Genomic DNA, 19067 nt, shown 5'->3' with positions numbered 1-19067 from the left:
AAATCCACAAGAAGTCGCAACCAAGAACGATCAGGCCTCTCCCGAGGATGTAATGGTGCTGGTAGTGCCAACTTCTGGTTAGACTGATATGCAGAGCAGGATTTCATGTTGTTCTTCAAATCCTGGTCCATATTAGGCCACCAGACATAAGAGCTGGCTTGACTTTTCAATTCGTGAAGTGCCTGAATGAGCCTCATGAATTTCATCCATTACTCGCGAATGACCAGGGGTGGAATGACCACTCTTGAACCCACAGTATGCAACCATCCTGTACACTTAACTTGTCTTTGCGCTTCATTCAGTTACCCACCATCTTCTATGATAGATGACCATCCTTGCATCAGAAATCTTTTAACTTGTGACAGAATAGGATCTCTTTCCGTCCACTGCTTAATTTGTTTAGCACTCACTGGAAATTGGGCAAGTCTCTAGTAAGAAAATCTTTTTGGGAGGACACAATACCTGGGTCGACAAATATGGTCAAGAGAGACAGCTTAACATGTCCGCATTAGCATTGTGCTTTCCTGCCCTGCACACTATGCTGTACTGATACGCTGACAATGTAAGTGACCAGCACTGTATTCTTGCTGAGGCCATGGGAGCAAGACATTTTGACTCACTGAAAAGGCTCTTCAACTGCTTGTGATTGGCACATATGGTGAATGAACGACCAAAGGAGGTACTGATGGATTCATTTTACCGCAAAAACAATAGCTGGAATATCTTTGTCCAACTATGAATGCCCCCTTTCACCCTTGGTGTTCTAAATGCAAAACCAATGGGTTTTGGGACCCGTCCTCCTTTACATGAAAAAGTACCATCCCCACACCGTATGATGAGGCATCACATGACAGAATAAGTTCCCTATATGGATCAAAATGGACTGGACAATTTTCGATTGCAACAGCGTTACACATCTTTGAAAGTCTTCTTCTGTGCAGACTCACTCTTCCATTTGGTTTCTTTGTGCAGAAGTAGGTACAGTGGAGCCAACCCTGTAGACCGATCTGGCAAAAACTTCCCGCCTACAAACGACCTGAGCGCGACCATATTCCTGGGCTCCGGAGCTTTCTTAATTGCTTGAACTTTCCCTTCCACAGGAGATAAGCCTTGGGTAGTGTGGCCTGAAAAATGCACTTGCTCGGTTACAGGGGCAATCCCGCTTCTGAAAACCTTTCATAAACGTAATACAGGTTGCTGAAGTGCTCAGTATTACCCAAAATTAAAATGTCAGCTAAGCAGACAGCAACATGAGGGATGCCTTGTAACAGGTTGCCCATCGTCCTTTGGAAGATCACCAGACTGGAGGATATGCAAAAAAACAACCAATTATACTTGAACAACCCTTTATGCATGTTGATGATCACATACTGCTTCGCATCGGCCTCCAGCAAGAGTTGTTGACAGATCTGGCTCACGTCCAGTTCTGAAAACGTCTTGCCTCTTCTCTTGCAAGGGTCGAAAACAAATCTAAGAGTTGAAAACAGATCTTCTACCCTCAGCAACGGGCAAGTGTCCAGCTTAGAAACCTGATTAATGGTAAGTTAGTAATCCCTACATACGCGCACAGTACCATCACTCTTAAGAACAGGAATAATTGGAGCTGTCCAACATGAAAACTGAATGGGCTCAATGTTTCCTCACCTTTGCAGCCACTCCAACTACTCCTCCATTTGTCTTTCATGCACAGGGCACGGTCCTCGGTTAGAAAAAGCCCGAGGATCTATGAACAATTAAACTGTAGTGCCCCACAATGTACCCATTCACTTTTGAAAACCCGCTCTCCAAATGACGTGCCGTCGACTGAAGCTTCCTTGCATTTGTAGTTCCATCAGCTGCCAACTTTCTCTTAGCACCTTGGCACTTGTGCTGGTGACAAACAACGTACATGAACTTAATGATTCACATACTGTGATCCTCCACACCGAAAACACTCCACTGATATCACCTTTTTAATTGTAGCTTTTTTTTCTACTTGCAGTGCACCTGCCTGCGTGCCGCCATTGACATTCTGAATATCTTTCGCATTATTGGCAGCCATTTCAATGCCGAGATATTTTTGGAGCCTTCTTAAAAATAAGTGTAATTTCTCCCAACAAACATTGCTGGCTGCAGTCGCCGTTAGTGCAACAAACTAGTCTGTGCCAAAGCAGGTCTTTCAAAACTCCCCCAAATTCTCAATGTTCAGAGAGCTGGCGCAGTTCAGCAACAAAATTAGCTACAGACCGACTGTCACATCTTCGGAAAATGACTCTGGAATTTGAAGTGTTGTACAATTGAAGGCATAGGATGGTGGCGATTCTGAACAAGTGTAAATAAATCCGCAAATGAAATGTCCCCTGGTTTCCATGATACAGCTAAATTTCTCACGAGCTTGTAAGTCTTTGTCCCACACACACACAGGAGAATTGAGTGCTTTCTAGCCTCATCTGTGATCCCATTTGCCAAGGTGTTCCAAACTTTCCACATTCAGTCCAGTTCTCGATCTCTTCCACAAACTCACTGATAGACCCAAACTTAGTCATGGTGCAGCTACCTTCTCTTCCGTAGGTGAACTTAGCAAATCTTTGTTTGAATGTGCTGAAACTTGATTTTTTTTTCTTGTGGTAACTTGACCACAGTTGAAAGTTAAGCTTCGTTAATCTATATATTTTAAAAATAAATAAATTTAGAGTTACCAATTATTTTTTTTCCAATTAAGGGGCAATTTAGCATTGCCAATCCACCTACGCTGCACACCTTTGGGTTGTGGGGGCGAAACACACACAAACACGGGGAGTATGTGCAAACTCCACAGTGACCCAGGGCCGGGATCGAACCTGGGACCTCGGCGCTGTGAGGCAGCAGTGCTAACCACTGCATCACCGTGCTTCGTTAATATATGAAAATAATAAAGTTTAAAATACTTATGGACTCAAAAACGGAAGCAGCTAGTTAAAATTCAAAATAATAGTAACAGGAAATCAGCAGTTAAATACGAATATACACAGGTACCAAAAACTAATGATGTCACAGCATTTACTGATGACATCACCAATGGATTTAAATAAGAAGGTGCATAATAATAACTCTACAACGAAAACCTAGTAAAATGCCAAGATTGCCCTTCACTTTTAATTAAATTATACAGAGAGCAAAACAAATAATAATTGGGACATGTTAAAAATTCATTTTTACGGGATGTAGGCTTTGCTGGCTAGGCCAGCATTTGTTGCCCATCCCTAATGGCCAGTGAGAAAGTGGTGATGAGCTGCCTTCTTGAACCACTGCAGTCCACGTAATGTAGATACACATACTATGCTGTTAGGGAGGGAGTTCCAGATTTTTGACTCTGCAACAACAAAGGAACAGCGTTATATTTCCAAGTCAGGATGGTAAGTGACTTGGAGGGGGACGTCCAGGTAGTGGAGTTCCTATGTATCTGCTGCCCTGGTCCTTCTAGATGGTTGTGGGTTTGGAAGGTGCTGCCTAAGGAGCCTTGGTGAGTTCCTGCAGTATATCTTGTAGATGGGACAAACCGCTGCTACTGTGCGTTGGTGGTGGAGGGAGTGAATATTTGTGGAAGGGTTGCCAATCAAGCGGGCTGCTTTGTCCTGGTTGATTCTTGAATGTTGTTGGGAGGTGGTTTCAGGAAGTGCGTTATGCACCCAGGATTCATAGCCTCCGACCTGCTCTTGTAGCCACAGCATTTATATGGCTAGATCAGTTCCTGGTCAATGGTAACCCCTCCAGGATGTTGGCAGTGGGGAATTCAGTTATGGCAATGCCACTGAGTATCAAGGGACAATGGTTTGATTCTCTCTTATTGGAGACTATCACTGCCTGGCATTTGTGTCGCGCGAATGTTACTTGCCACTTGTCAGCCCAAGCCTGGATACTGTCCAGTTCTTTCTGCATTTGCATGTGGACTGTTTCAGTGTTTGAGGAGTCATGAATGGCACTGAGCATTGTGCAATCATCAGTGAACATCTCCACATCTGACCTTACGTTAGAAGGCATGCCATCAGTGAAGCAGCTGAAGATTGTAGGGCCGAGGACACTACCCTGAGGTACACCTGCTTTGATGTCCCATGACAGAGATGACTGACCTCCAACAATCACAACGATCGTTCTTTTGTGTTAGGTACGACTCAACCAATGGAGAGTTTTCCCCAATTCCCATTGACTCCATTTGCAAGGGCTCCTTGATGCCATACTCGACCAAATGCTGCTTGATGTCAAGAGCCATCACCCTCCCCTCTGGCATTCAGCTCTTTTGTCCATGTTTGAACCAAGGCTGTAATGAGGTTAGGAGCTGGGTGACCGTGGCAGAACAGAAACTGAGCATCAGTGAGCAGGTTATTGCGAAGTAAGTACTGTTGATGACCCCTTCTATCACTTTACTGATGAGAGTAGACTGGAATTGGCCAGGTTGGATTTGTTCTGGTTTGTGTACAGGACAAACCTGAGCAATTTTCCATATTACCGGGTAAGGTTGGGGCAAGGCAAGTTCTGGAGCATAAGTCTTCACTACTATTGCCGGAATATTGTCAGGGTCCATAGCCTTTGCAGTATCCAATGCCTTCAGCCATTTCTTGAACCAGGGATGATCCCCTGGCTTGGCGGTAATGGTAGAGTGCGGGTTATGCTGAGCCATGAGGATAGATTCTGGCTGAGTATAATTCTGCTGCTGCTGATGGCCAACAGTGCTTTATGGATGTTCAGTCTTAAGTTGCTAGATCCTTTCGAAATCTATCCCATACACACGGAATTAATATAGAAGCTCAAACAATAATCTGACATACAAATAGAAATAAACTTTCAAAGTTAGAAAGATATTTAATTTACTGTAAGGGGCCTTCCTGTTGATTCCTTTTCTTTTCCCTTTCTTTAGTTTTGCTGTTATCATTTTGATCCATGGATGCTTAATAGACAGATATCTTTAAATCGAGCTGGGGAAGGGCAGCACGGTGGCGCAGTGGTTAGCACGGCTGCCTCAGCACCGAGGACCCGGGTTTGATCCTGGGACAGGGTCACTGTTTGTGTGGAGTTTGCACATTCTCCCAGTTTCTGTGTGGGTTCCATCCCGACAACCCGAAAGGGTAGGTACATTGGCCATGCGGAATTGCTCCATTGCCTCTTAATTGGAAAATAATTGGGTACTCTAAATTTATAATTTTTTTTAAAAAGTCGAGCTGGGGAAGTGAGGAATTCAAAAGTGCCAACCTTCGGACAGCAGACTTTTCGACACCCGAGAGATGAGTGGGACTCAGTTAGATTGGTTGGTTGTGGTCAATGAATTGGCCAAAAGGTTGTATTCTGCCCGGTAACAGGCAATGATTGGATCCTACCCTAGTGGGATGATTTTCAGAGAACCAAGGAAAAGGCATTTGGTTCCTGGTGCTCAGAGGAAAGGACCTGCTCGCTCTCTCTTATTTCCCCCCCCCCCCCCCCCCCCCCCCCGAGAAAAGCTATATAGCTGCCATATTTCTGAAACTGCAGAGACCTGATTAAGTCTACAGTGAAAATCATTATAGACTGGAAAGAAAACCTCAAACTGAACGCCTGGACTGAAGAAAGGTGTGCTAGAAAACAACCATCTCTTATCCTTTTTACTTTTATTATTAGTTTTCACCCCTCTTTTCCCTTCCAGTTGGTTTGTCTTGTGTGTGTGTGTGTGTGTGTGTGTGTATGAGAGAGAGAATGGGGCGATGGTTAAGTATTAGCTAACAGTTATCCTGTTGCATTTGCTGCACATTTAATTATAGCTATTGTTAATAATAAAATTAATAGTGTTTAAATTTACAAACCTGGTGACTAGTTATTGGGCAGCCAAGGGCCAAAGATCTTGGGTGTTTTTCTAAGAATTATTTAATAATTTCAATTGTGTTGGGGTCGAGGGGCTGCAATTGACCACATAATAGCCCAGAGGGTCGTAACATTATAAAGTTAGCAAACTGTTAAAAACCCAACAACATCTGATTCAACAGCACATAACTTTTCCACAGGTTTTTAACAGCACGACTAAGGATTGTTAACAGCACGGCTAATAGTGTAAAAGAGAAGTTCTAATTAGTTCAGCAATTTCTCTTGATTACATTATTGGGGTACTTTCTACAGCGTACCCCATAGCATACAATCACTATCAACTTAGTTGCTGTCAGTTTCAGAGGAATGACAACAGTAATTGGTGACAGTTTTTCCATCAATGTTCTCAAAATCCAAGCCTTCTGAGATCTATTCAGCAGACGTTGTTTATGCAAGTAGTGACATCTGATGTGCTTAATAAACTTTGAGGGTTTTGTTTCAACAGTCAACTTTATAATAACAGCATGCAAGTCATACAAGATTATATTTAAACATATGCAAGATTCATACACATCTTACAGTGCAATGAAACGCACTCAGAAAATAATCTATTTGTTTTAGCAGTCTTCATTATTTGAAAAAGTTCGACAACCACATTTGAACATGCATTTAAATACGTTGCAAGTGCACTCTGGTATTCACTATATTATGTTAATAGACAGCTCCCAAACATTACTGATAAGAGGACTGGCCACTAACAGCCGTCCACATTTTAATTTGGAGAATGTTGTGTCTCACAAGATAAAAAGGGAGGAGGGCTGTTGGAAGGAGATATTCCTACTGCTCATATAATTGTGGCTCAATTGATCAATTTCCTCATGTATGGACTTCCGGGTGTGGCAATGACCAGCTAAGTCGCACGTTTCGGCAGCTCCCGGTGGAACGGACTTTTGGGCTCTTGATAGGAGCCCCAACGGCAATTTTAACGGCAAAAAACACTGTGCGGTAATCCAGAAGGGAATCCCCCCTGGACACGGATGGAAAAAAAGAGGGGAAAGTGGCCGGATTGCGGTGGATCCTCTAGAGCAGCGGCCAGGAAGGCAGGCACAAAGCAAGATGGCGTCGGAAGGAGGCAGTTTAATATGGGGCCCTGACCAACAAGAGTTCCTGCGGCGTTGCGTGGAAGAACTCAAAAGGGAGATGAAGAAGGAGCTGTTGGCCCCGATATTACAAGCGATTGAGGGGCTAAAGGAGGAGCAAAAGACCCAGGAACAGGAGCTTCGGGTCGTGAAGGCAAAGGCTGCTGAGAACGAGGACAACATACAGGGCCTGGTGGTGAAAACGGAGATGCACGAGGCACAACACAAAAGGTGTGTGGAAAGGCTGGAGAATAATGCGAGGAGGAAGAATTTAAGGATTCTTGGTCTTCCCGAAGGTGTAGAAGGGGCGGACGTCGGGGCATATGTGAGCACGATGCTGCACTCGTTAATGGGATCGGAGGCCCCGACGGGTCCGCTGGAGGTGGAGGGAGCCTATCGAGTTATGGCGCGAAGACCGAGGGCTGGAGAAATTCCTCGAGCCATAGTGGTGAGATTTCTCCGATATAAGGACAGAGAGATGGTCCTCAGATGGGCAAAGAAAACTCGGAGCAGTAGGTGGGAGAACGCGGTGATCCGCGTATATCAAGATTGGAGTGTGGAGGTGGCGAGAAGGAGGGCAAGCTTTAATCGGGTCAAGGCGGTGCTGCACAAACGGAAGATTAAATTTGGAATGCTGCAACCGGCAAGACTGTGGGTCACACATCAAGGGAAACACCACTACTTCGAACCGGCAGATGAGGCGTGGACATTTATTGTCGAGGAGAAACTGGAGTGAGCGGGCCAGAAAAAGAACGTTTGGGACAAAGTGGGGGGGGGGGGGGGGGGGGGGTGAATATGTGGGATGAAGGGGGGGAAAAGAGGGAAGAGATGACTTCCCAAGTTGTTAATCCTGCAACCCTGTAACTTTTCTCTCTTCCCCATGTCGTGGGGGAGGGCCCCATGTCGTGGGGGAGAGGGGGGGGGGGGGGGGATGAGGAGCCGAGGGCGCCGGCCATTGGGGGCGGGGCCAAAAGGGAAGCACGGGCTTTGTTCTCGCGCTATGGTAATCACGGCGGGAACAGGGAAGCAGGAAGGAGGGGGCCTCTCACAGTGTGAGCCAAGGTCACGGGGGGAAGCCGAGGTCGGCCAGAGTTTGCTGACTTCTGGGAGCAACATGGGGGGTGCAATTACGCTAGTTTGGGATCTAGCGGGGGGGGGGGGGGGTTAACTGGGTTGCTGCTGCTGGGGAGAAGGGGGAGCTGGTAGGGGGGGGGGGGGGTGGTCGGGGCGGGGGCGCCGCTTGGGGGAGATACGTCTACGTGGGAACCGGGTGAGGAGCTGGATTGAAAAAGGAGATGGTTAGTGGTCAAGGGGGGGGGGGGGGGGTAAAGAGCCCCCCAACCCGGTTGATCACGTGGAATGTGAGAGGGCTGAACGGGCCGATTAAGAGGGCACGGGTACTCGCACACCTAAAGAAACTTAAGGCAGGTGTGGCTATGCTTCAGGAGACGCATCTGAAGCTGATAGACCACGTCAGACTATGCAAAGGATGGGTGGGGCAGGTGTTTCATTCGGGGCTAGACGCAAAAAACAGGGGGGTGGCCATACTAGTGGGGAAGCGGGTAATGTTTGAGGCAAAGACTATAGTGGCGGATAGTGGGGGCAGATACGTGATGGTGAGTGGCAAATTGCAAGGGGAGGCGGTGGTATTTGTGAACGTGTATGCCCCGAACTGGGATGATGCCAACTTTATGAGGCGTATGTTAGGACGAATCCCGGACCTAGAAGTGGGGAAGTTGGTAATGGGTGGAGATTTTAATATGGTGCTGGACCCAGGGCTGGACAGATCGAGGTCCAGGACCGGAAGGAGGCCGGCTGCAGCTAGGGTGCTTAAGGACTTTATGGTGCAGATGGGAGGAGTAGACCCCTGGAGATTTAGTAGACCTAGGAGTAAGAAGTTTTCGTTTTTCTCCTATGTCCACAAAGTTTATTCACGAATAGATTTTTTTGTTTTGGGAAGGGCACTGATCCCAAAGGTGACGGGGACGGAGTACACGGCTATAGCCATTTCGGATCATGCTCCACATTGGGTGGACCTGGAGACAGGGGAAGAAAAACAACAGCGTCCACCCTGGAGAATGGACATGGGATTATTGGCAGATGAGGGGGTGTGTTTAAGGGTGAGGGGGTGTATTGAAAGGTACTTGGAACTCAATGATAATGGGGAGGTACAGGTGAGAGTGGTCTGGGAGGCGCTGAAGGCAGTGGTTAGAGGGGAGCTGATATCTATTAGGGCACATAAAGGAAAGCAGGAGGGTAGGGAAAGGGAGCGGTTGTTGAAAGAACCTCTGAGGGTGGACAGACAATATGCGGAGGCACCGGAGGAGGGACTGTACAGGGAAAGGCAAAGGCTACATGTAGAATTTGACTTGTTGACTACGGGTAATGCAGAGGCACAATGGAGGAAGGCACAGGGTGTACAGTACGAATACGGGGAGAAGGCGAGCAGGTTGCTGGCCCACCAACTGAGGAAAAGGGGAGCAGCGAGGGAGATAGGGGGGGTTGAGAGATGAGGAGGCAGAGATGGAGCGGGGAGCGGAGAGAGTGAATGGAGTGTTCAAGGCATTTTACGAAAGATTATATGAAGCTCAGCCCCCGGATGGGAAGGAGAGAATGATGTGCTTTCTGGATCAGCTGGAATTTCCTAAGGTGGAGAAGCAGGAGAGGGTGGGACTGGGAGCACAGATTGAGACGGAGGAAGTGGTGAAAGGGATTGGGAGCATGCAGGCGGGGAAGGCCCCGGGACCAGACGTATTCCCAGTTGAATTCTATAGGAAATATATGGACTTGCTGGCCCCGCTACTGATGAGAACCTTTAATGAGGCAAGGGAAAGGGGGCAGCTGCCCCCGACTATGTCAGAGGCAACGATATCGCTCCTCCTAAAGAAGGAAAAAGACCCGCTGCAATGCGGGTCCTACAGGCCCATTTCCCTCCTGAATGTGGACGCTAAGATTCTGGCCAAGGTAATGGCAATGAGGATAGAGGATTGTGTCCCGGGGGTGGTTCATGAGGACCAAACTGGGTTTGTGAAGGGGAGACAGCTGAATACAAATATACGGAGGCTGCTAGGGCTAATGATGATGCCCCAACCAGAGGGGGAAGCGGAGATCGTGGTGGCGATGGATGCCGAGAAAGCATTTGATAGAGTGGAGTGGGATTATTTGTGGGAGGTGCCGAGGAGATTTGGCTTTGGGGATGGGTATATCAGGTGGGTACAGTTGCTGTATAGGGCCCCGATGGCGAGCGTGGTCACGAATGGACGGGGGTCTGACTATGTTCGGCTCCATAGAGGGACGAGGCAGGGATGTCCTCTGTCCCCGTTATTGTTTGCACTGGCGATTGAACCCCTGGCCATAGCATTGAGGGGTTCCAGGAAGTGGAGGAGAGCACTCAGGTGGGGGGAGAAGAACACCGGGTATCTCTGTATGCGGATGATTTGTTGCTATATGTGGCGGACCCGGCGGAGGGGATGCCAGAGATAATGCGGATACTTGGGGAGTTTGGGGATTTTTCAGGGTATAAACTGAACATGGGGAAAAGTGAGTTGTTTGTGGTGCATCCAGGGGAGCAGAGCAGAGAGATCGAGGATTTACCGTTGAGGAAGGTAACAAGGGACTTCCGGTACTTGGGGATCCAGATAGCCAAGAATTGGGGTACATTACACAGGCTTAATTTAACGCGGTTGGTGGAACAGATGGAGGAGGGCTTTAAGAGATGGGACATGGTGTCCCTGTCATTGGCAGGTAGGGTGCAGATGGTTAAAATGGTGGTCCTCCCGAGATTCCTTTTTGTGTTTCAGTGCCTCCCGGTGGTGATCACGAAGGCTTTTTTCAAAAGAATCGAGAAGAGTATTATGAGTTGTGTAGGCTGGGAAGACCCCGAGAGTGAGGGGGGGATTCTTGCAGCGTAGTAGGGACAGTGGGGGGCTGGCACTACCGAGCCTAAATGAGTACTACTGGGCCGCCAATGTTTCAATGGTGTGTAAGTGGATGGGAGAAGGGGAGGGAGCGGCGTGGAAGAGATTGGAGAGGGCGTCCTGCAGGGGGACTAGCCTACAAGCAATGGTGACAGCACCGTTGCCGTTCTCACCAAAGAAATACACCACAAGCCCGGTGGTGGTGGCTACATTGAAAATTTGGGGGCAGTGGAGACGGCATAGGGGAAGGACGGGAGCTTCGGTGCGGTCCCCGATAAGAAACAATCATAGGTTCGTTCCGGGGAGAATGGATGGGGGATTTGGAACATGGCAAAGAGCTGGGGTAGTACAACTGAGAGATCTGTTTGTAGATGGGACGTTTGCGAGTCTGGGAGCGCTGACGGAAAAATATGGGTTGCCCCAAGGGAATGCATTTCGGTACATGCAATTGAGGGCTTTTGCGAGGCAACATGTGAGGGAATTCCCGCAGCTCCCGACGCAGGAGGTGCAGGATAGAGTGATCTCAGAGACATGGGTGGGGGATGGTAAGGTGTCTGACATATACAGGGAAATGAGGGACGAGGGGGAGATCATGGTAGATGAGCTGAAAGGGAAATGGGAAGAATTGGGGTAGGAGATTGAGGAGGGGCTGTGGGCTGATGCCCTACGTAGGGTAAACTCATCGTCCTCGTGTGCCAGGCTCAGCCTGATACAATTTAAGGTGTTACACAGGGCGCATATGACTGGAGCACGGCTTAGTAAATTTTGGGGGGTAGAGGATAGGTGTGCGAGATGCTCGAGAGGCCCAGCGAATCACACCCACATGTTCTGGTCATGCCTGGCACTACAGGGGTTCTGGGTGGGGGTGGCAAAGGTGCTTTCGAAGGTGGTGGGGGTCCGGGTCGAACAAAGCCGGGGGTTGGCTATATTTGGGGTTGCAGAAGAGCCGGGAGTGCAGGAGGCGAGAGAGGCTGACGTGTTGGCCTTTGCGTCCCTTGTAGCCCGGCGCAGGATATTGTTAATGTGGAAGGAAGCCAAACCCCCAGGTGTGGAGACCTGGATAAACTACATGGCAGGGTTTATAAAGTTAGAACGGATTAAGTTTGTGTTAAGGGGTTTGGCTCATGGGTTCACCAGGAGGTGGCAACCGTTCGTCGATTACCTCACAGAAAGATAGAGGGAATGGAAAAGAAGTAGACAACAGCAGCAACCGGGAGAGAGGGGGGGAGGAAGAGAGAGGAATCGGACGGACACTCAGGGATGTTATTGTATATGTATAGGTATTTGTTATAGGTAATTGTATGTTGGATTGTATTTTGAGAGTATTTATTTTGGATAAGGCAGATGCCATTCAGTTTTGTTTATATATTATTTATTTGTTTAAAACTGGCCACTGTGATTTATATTGCTTTATTGTTGTGTAAAAGAAACACTACGTACTGTTATGTTTGGCCAAAAGTCTTGAATAAAATATATTAAATTTTTTTTTTTAAATCCTCATGTATACATCCAGGTTTGGCCTGTTAATACAGCTCCCAGACCCCTAATCCAGTGTCTCAAGAAGGACCGGACACTGGTGTCCTGGGTAATAATTTTAATAAAACCATTTTATTTATTTTTCATATTTTAAGCAAATGCTAGGCTTAGGATCCAAAATATATAAAATCCCCAAATCCAGCACATGCCCAGTCTGGGCTTCCTTGGTACAGGGATCGGTATTTTCAAGTTGCCCATCTAACATTGATTTGCGCTAAATCTAGAAGTTTCTCCAGCTCAACACTGGCAAGACCAAATCCACACTGTTCAGCTCCATCAGTAACTTCACTCATGATTCCATTCCATTTCCTGACAGTCTGCTCGCAGGGAAGCCAATGATACATAGCCTCTGTATCCCGTTCAACACTGGCCTGAGTTTCAAATGCTATAACAGCCCAATGTGATGACAACCTATTGCTTTGTTTGAAATTAAATATCATAGAGAAAGAATGGGACTCCGCGCCTGGCTGGAATGAAAAAGATTGTGATGAACCAAGACCGATGGTGGAGTCTTGCTGCCTATCGTGCTCCGATCCTATGTGGGACAAAGTCCAAGTTAGACAGTCCATTGGAATCCTCATCCATACCTTCATCACTCCAGGTTTGACTTTCCCAATAAAATCCATGCTGTAGCTATAATTCCCAGCACCATACCACACAAACTAAGTCATCAGCATTCCACTACCCATATTTTCCTCTGCTAGATTTTGCTCACCTATAATTTGAATTGCAATTCCCAACCAGCTCGCCTATAGTATAAAATTTAAATCTTGTTTCTAAAATGAAAACAAGCACCTCCTCTACCATGCACCCTGCAACCTTCAGCGTTACCCATGCTCTGTCGGCAAACTTTCAAACTCAGCTCAACTGCACCCATTTTCCCCATCAGAGTTGGAAAGCCTCAGCCACCACATGTTATGTTCCGGATGTATTTTCTAAACTCTTTCAACTTGCATGCACCACATATGAAAAGAGTCTTTATTACCATTACCGTCTACAGTAAAGTGTATTGTGACACTCCAGATGCTGGAAAGCATATCAGCTCCTTATAAATATGAGTTCTTAATTTACACCAGTAAAATCTTCTTTGGGCTTACTACTACTTTAAATTCCATCTGCAAAATTTTGGCCCACTCACCTAACTCACCCATATTCCTCCTTAAATTTCCTCACTGCAACTTGCTTTCCCACCTATATTAGTGTCATCTGCAAATTTGGCTATAGTACATTCTATCCCGACATGCAAGTCATTAATATGGACTAACAAACCCAAATCTAATAAGACATATGGAAGGTTTGGCCTTCTGCATGCACCAAGGAAATGTCCAGCTTTCCATCAATTATGCAAGACATATGGTAGGAAAGGCCATTGGCAGTGGATCAGAGCAAAGGCTGAATCAGCTACAACAAGCCTTGCACCGATCCAAACAGACTATACACAACAAATATCTTTAGATAAGATGAAGGTCAGAGGTAGGTTCTTTACCCAGAGAGTAGTGGGGGCATGGAATGCACTGCCTGTGGAAGTAGTTGAGTCGGAAACATTAGGGACCTTCAAGTGGCTATTGGATAGGTACATGGATTACAGTAGAATGATGGGGTGTAGATTAATTTGTTCTTAATCTACGACAAAGGTTCGGCACAACATCGTGGGCCGAAGGGCCTGTTCTGTATTTTCTATGTTCTATATGACCATCCAGTATCCTGTATGAATACTCGAGAAGATTAACAAACCAGCAAATAATGATGTGCATGACGAGACAAAAGGTGGTGAACACATGTTTCACATTGTCAATCTAGGGAAAAAGGTACACACGGTCACATCATCCATAGTACTTGCCAAGATCTTAATTATCTGCCCTAACTACTCATTATTGCCAGGATTGACATGGGGCCAGTGGCAAAATACTATCTCTGTGAATTCTAAAATACATGTATCTAAGGACATGGAGGGCCATGGCGAGACCTATCCCTGTGAAATGCCAGTAACTATAAGAAAATGGCAAAAGATTCCACACTATAGAAACTATGGAAAACCATCACTGAAGGATGGTCTAGTTCAATTCACCATGAGCATGAATATGAGAGACTATTTTGACCGTACTAGGTAGAGCTAGGTATCTCGGAGGAAGTTGTATTTAAAGGCAGACAGGTCATTAGACTGGAATCCTTATCACCGGATATTCTTCAACAACTTAATTCTTCAACTACACATGGACAAAACCAGCAAGAGTCTGGTCATACCCAGCCAGTAATGATATTGAAGTTGTATGGTACCGAGACCAGACCCCAATTTAGATTAGGAAACCGGGTGAAACCCCAACAATATTTCAATCCAGGAGTGATTCCATGCTCAACTCGGGATCTTTATATTAAAATAAACTTTATTAACACAGAATTTACCCCATTAACATCCAAGGGAAAACAACTTTTCAATTAACAGTTAAACAGCTCTTACCAAAAAAAGGTATTTGAGCAGACTTTTCCATCTACTTCTAAACTTTCATTTGAGCAAAATCCCCATTGAAATTGAAAGTTACCATAGTCCCCAAGGACTTTAGACTGCTCTTAGAGAGAGTGCTCACTGGTGATGATTTAATCTACAGGTCACCATGTCTCAGGCAAGGGGCAAGGCTGAGATGGCGGGGTGCTCGTGTATAACCTCAGCCGGTACTGGAATTGAACCCACGCTATTGCCGTCGCTCTGCATCACAAACCAGCCGTTCAGCCAACTGAGCTAAATTTAAAACAAAAACTGAGGTAAGAAAACATAGAACATATAACATTACAGCGCAGTACAGGCCCTTCGGCCCTCGATGTTGCGCCGACCTGTGAAACCACTCTAAAGCCCATCTACACTATTCCCTTATTGTCCATATGTCTATCCAATGACCATTTGAATGTCCTTAGAAAAGAAACAACTTGCAAAGCAAAAGCAAAATAATGAGCAATAAATAGAGTATTAGGGTGCTCACTCGCTCATCCTCACTCAGAGAGCACATGAGAGTACACACACACGGCAGTGGGCCCCACACCTGATGCCTTGTGCTTTGCTCCAGCCTGCCTGGGCCCTGCTCGCTGGCACCTCAGCTCCCTGGGCCTCACTCACTGGAACCTTTACACCCTGGCCATCAGATCCCCAGCTTCGCTCCTTGGATCCCCGGGCCCCACTCCTTGGCTCACATGCCTTTGATTCCATGTTCCTCAGCTTCACAGCACTTGATAACCTATCAGTATCAAACATGGGAAAGAAATAAGCTGTCATTGGAGAAGTTCCATGCAGATTTGTCTATTCGAGCTTCCCTGTTTCACCAGCATTTTGAAAATGGACTCCAAGAGCTCCATCCAGCCCTCAAGCCCTACATTGGACAAGCCTGGCCCAGAGAGATCATTAAGGTTAATGTTCTGCAGTTTATTGGTAACCCATTTCAGGATGAGAGAGAAAAGTGGAATATCGATCACACTAGATCTTCTCCGCACTACTCTAGATCTAACAGCCTGGCTGAATGAATGACTTACATGATGAAATCCCCAACTATCAAAAGCAGGCAGACCTGGTGGCATTTGAGATCTTGTCCTCTATAGGGATTTATACATTGCACTGTTACATCGGATTGACACCTTTAAGTGTAATCATTCCACCACTGGCAGAGTTTATGATCAAAACAGACCTGCGCGCACTAATTTGCCAACTCTTACCTATTCTACTCTCTCAGAAACTAGAGAGCAACTTTTAAAAGCGCAAGAGAAGATGACCAATGTACACAATATGAATGCGGGTACAGAATTGTCAAGTTTAATGCTGGGACAAGTTCTCATCCAGGATTTCATGAAGGTACGTAGAAGCCAGCTGAGGTGACAAGGGTTTGTTCAGAATCAATGTCCTACAGTCATTACACATAAAAGGTGCAAGTGAGGTGAAAATGAGGATAAATCAGATCCATTCTAGCTCCTACGCCCTATAGAGGACAAGATCCCAAATGCAACCAGGAACAGCATCCAAGAATGACTATCCTACAGATCACTGTGAGCAGCTGAAGAAAACTCCAGACACCGTTTCCATTACAAGACCTGGGCATACCAGATTACTGTTACACTTTAAGAGACTCAGATTCATTTATGTAATAGTAACTAAACATACAAGTAGTGTAAATAGTTATACTTCTTTGAAAGAGGGGGTAAACATATTTTTTTAAAAAGGGAATTTGATAATATGCCTTTAAGTTTCAGTTGCATGCCATCACATGAAGGGAAGTGTATCATGTGACCCAGCCTCAGTTTCACTTCGGCCTCCAGAAGACGACAGACACAGTTGTGCAGCTCGGATGTCTTTTAAGCTTTCAAGTAAACATGTATTTAGAATTAATAAATGAGCCCATGTGTTTGCACAATCCCCCAACCAGTTACAACACACGCGACAGTATCAACCAAAATAATTATAAAAATCGGAGAGATGCTGAACAGAATGTCAGTCATTTGGAAAATGGGGTGTGTGGTAAACATTATGGCCATATTTCTTTTTTGGAACAGAGGTAGAGAATGCATTTTTATATGGGGCAGCCTGAAAGATGTATCTTCTGCTTCCTCTTGGAGTAACATATACCAATTGTTACAGCACCAGCCCTAGATAAACTGTACATCCAAAGATCATGGCACAGATATGGCTACTTAAATATGGTTTTCTTTCGGATATAGATGATGTCAGTCAGCTCCCGTTATCGACAATGTCTCAAAATAATAACATGTGCAATTACTGCAATTATTTAAATATTGATAATCCATTGTGAATTAATAATAAACATTTGCAAACTTCAGCTGCTGAGCAAACACTGTCCTTGCACAGCTCCAGTATACTGTCATTCATGAAAAAAGTCAGCTGAACAAAATTTCAGACATTACACCAACGATGAAAACGGTTCTGCAAAAGGCCAGAACTGATTTGAACTATGTTCCGCTCTTCATAGCTTCCGTGCAGTCAGTCCTCAATATAGTTCATTAAACATCACAAAGTACCATCCTCGCACACGCAAGTCAATCTTTTATGCTCAAAATAAATTCCAAATCTTATGCATTTCAGAAAAGTTTAAATGCTAAGACACTATTTTAGCATTCAGCTGCACCCTGGATCAAAACAATCCTTGGGATGGGAAAACCTTGATGAACAAGGTGTCTGCTTATTGTGCTGAAACAGAACCCAAGATACAGATTCAGTCCACCAAGGCTCCAGCGTCAAGCTGAATGCCTCATCTACCTGTATAAGTAAACCTGAGATATTTCATAACGTTGTGGGAAGAATCGTGCTATTGACCAATTGTCCTAATTAACATTTATCGATCAAACAAAATCACCACCCATAACAGATTAACTGATCATTTACTGTATTGGTGTTTGTGGAACTTTACTAACGGAAACTGGTTGTTATACTTGCTTGGATAATATGGATTACTTCAAAAGATGTTAGGCTTTTTGGGGATGTCTTGAGGCTGAGAAAGGGCTTATGCAAGTACATTTTTTTGTTTAATACTCTATTAACAAACCTGCAGCAATGAACATATTTACAATCCAGTAGAATATGGAACACGTCTGCACAATGCAGACTAATCCACTAAAATGGACCACCACTTCCATATCCTTGCATCTCAATTCATTAGACAGCCTCAATTCACCTACTGAAAGTGACTGCCCTATTTTGTTTTTTAAAAAGGCACTGAATTGTATGGAAAAAGCTTCTGCTGTTTTGGTAAAATGTAAAATGACAGTTCTTGCCTTTAAATTCAAGCACAATGTATGGCTTAAGACCATAAGACATAGGAGCGGAAGTAAGGCCATTCGGCCCATCGAGTCCACTCCGCCATTCAATCATGGCTGATTTCAACTCCATTTACCCACTCTCTCTCCATAGCCCTTAATTCCTCGAGAAATCAAGAATTTATCAACTTCTGTCTTAAAGACACTCAACGTCCCGGCCTCCACCGCCCTCTGTGGCAATGAATTCCACAGACCCACCACTCTCTGGCTGAAGAAATTTCTCCTCATCTCTGTTCTAAAGTGACTCCCTTTTATTCTAAGGCTGTGCCCCCGGGTCCTAGTCTCCCCTGCTAATGGAAACAACTTCCCTACATCCACCCTATCTAAGCCATTCATTATCTTGTAAGTTTCTATTAGATCTCCCCTCAACCTCCTAAACTCCAATGAATATAATCCCAGGATCCTCAGACGTTCATCGTATGTTAGGCCCACCATTCCTGGGATCATCAGTGTGAATCTCCGCTGGACCCTCTCCAGTGCCAGTATGTCCTTCCTGAGGTGTGGGGCCCAAAATTGCTCACACTATTCTAAATGGGGCCTAACTAATGCTTTATAAAGCTTCAGAAGTACATTCCTGCTTTTATATTCCAAGCCTCTTGAGATGAATGACAACATTGCATTTGCTTTCTTAATTACGGACTCAACCTGCAAGTTTACTTTTAGAGAATCCTGGACTAGGACTCCCAAGTCCCTTTGCACTTCAGCATTATGAATTTTGTCACCGTTTAGAAAATAGTCCATGCCTCTATTCTTTTTTCCAAAGTGCAAGGCCTCGCACTTGCCCACGTTGAATTTCATCAGCCATTTCTTGGACCACTCTCCTAAACTGTCTAAATCTTTCTGCAGCCACCCCACCTCCTCCATACTACCTGCCCCTCCA

The 19067-nt window shown here is 45.5% G+C and overlaps 1 protein-coding gene across 2 annotated transcripts in view; it reads right to left on the bottom strand.

The window, feature by feature from the left end:
• Positions 1-19067, bottom strand: part of mlxip (MLX interacting protein) — a 165564-nt gene that overhangs the window by 132629 nt on the left and 13868 nt on the right. The window lies entirely within an intron of this gene.

This window comes from Scyliorhinus torazame, chromosome 1 (genome assembly GCF_047496885.1).
Source record: "Scyliorhinus torazame isolate Kashiwa2021f chromosome 1, sScyTor2.1, whole genome shotgun sequence".
NCBI classification, from domain to species: Eukaryota; Metazoa; Chordata; class Chondrichthyes; order Carcharhiniformes; family Scyliorhinidae; genus Scyliorhinus; species Scyliorhinus torazame.
This window is presented reverse-complemented; position numbering and strand designations above follow the sequence as displayed.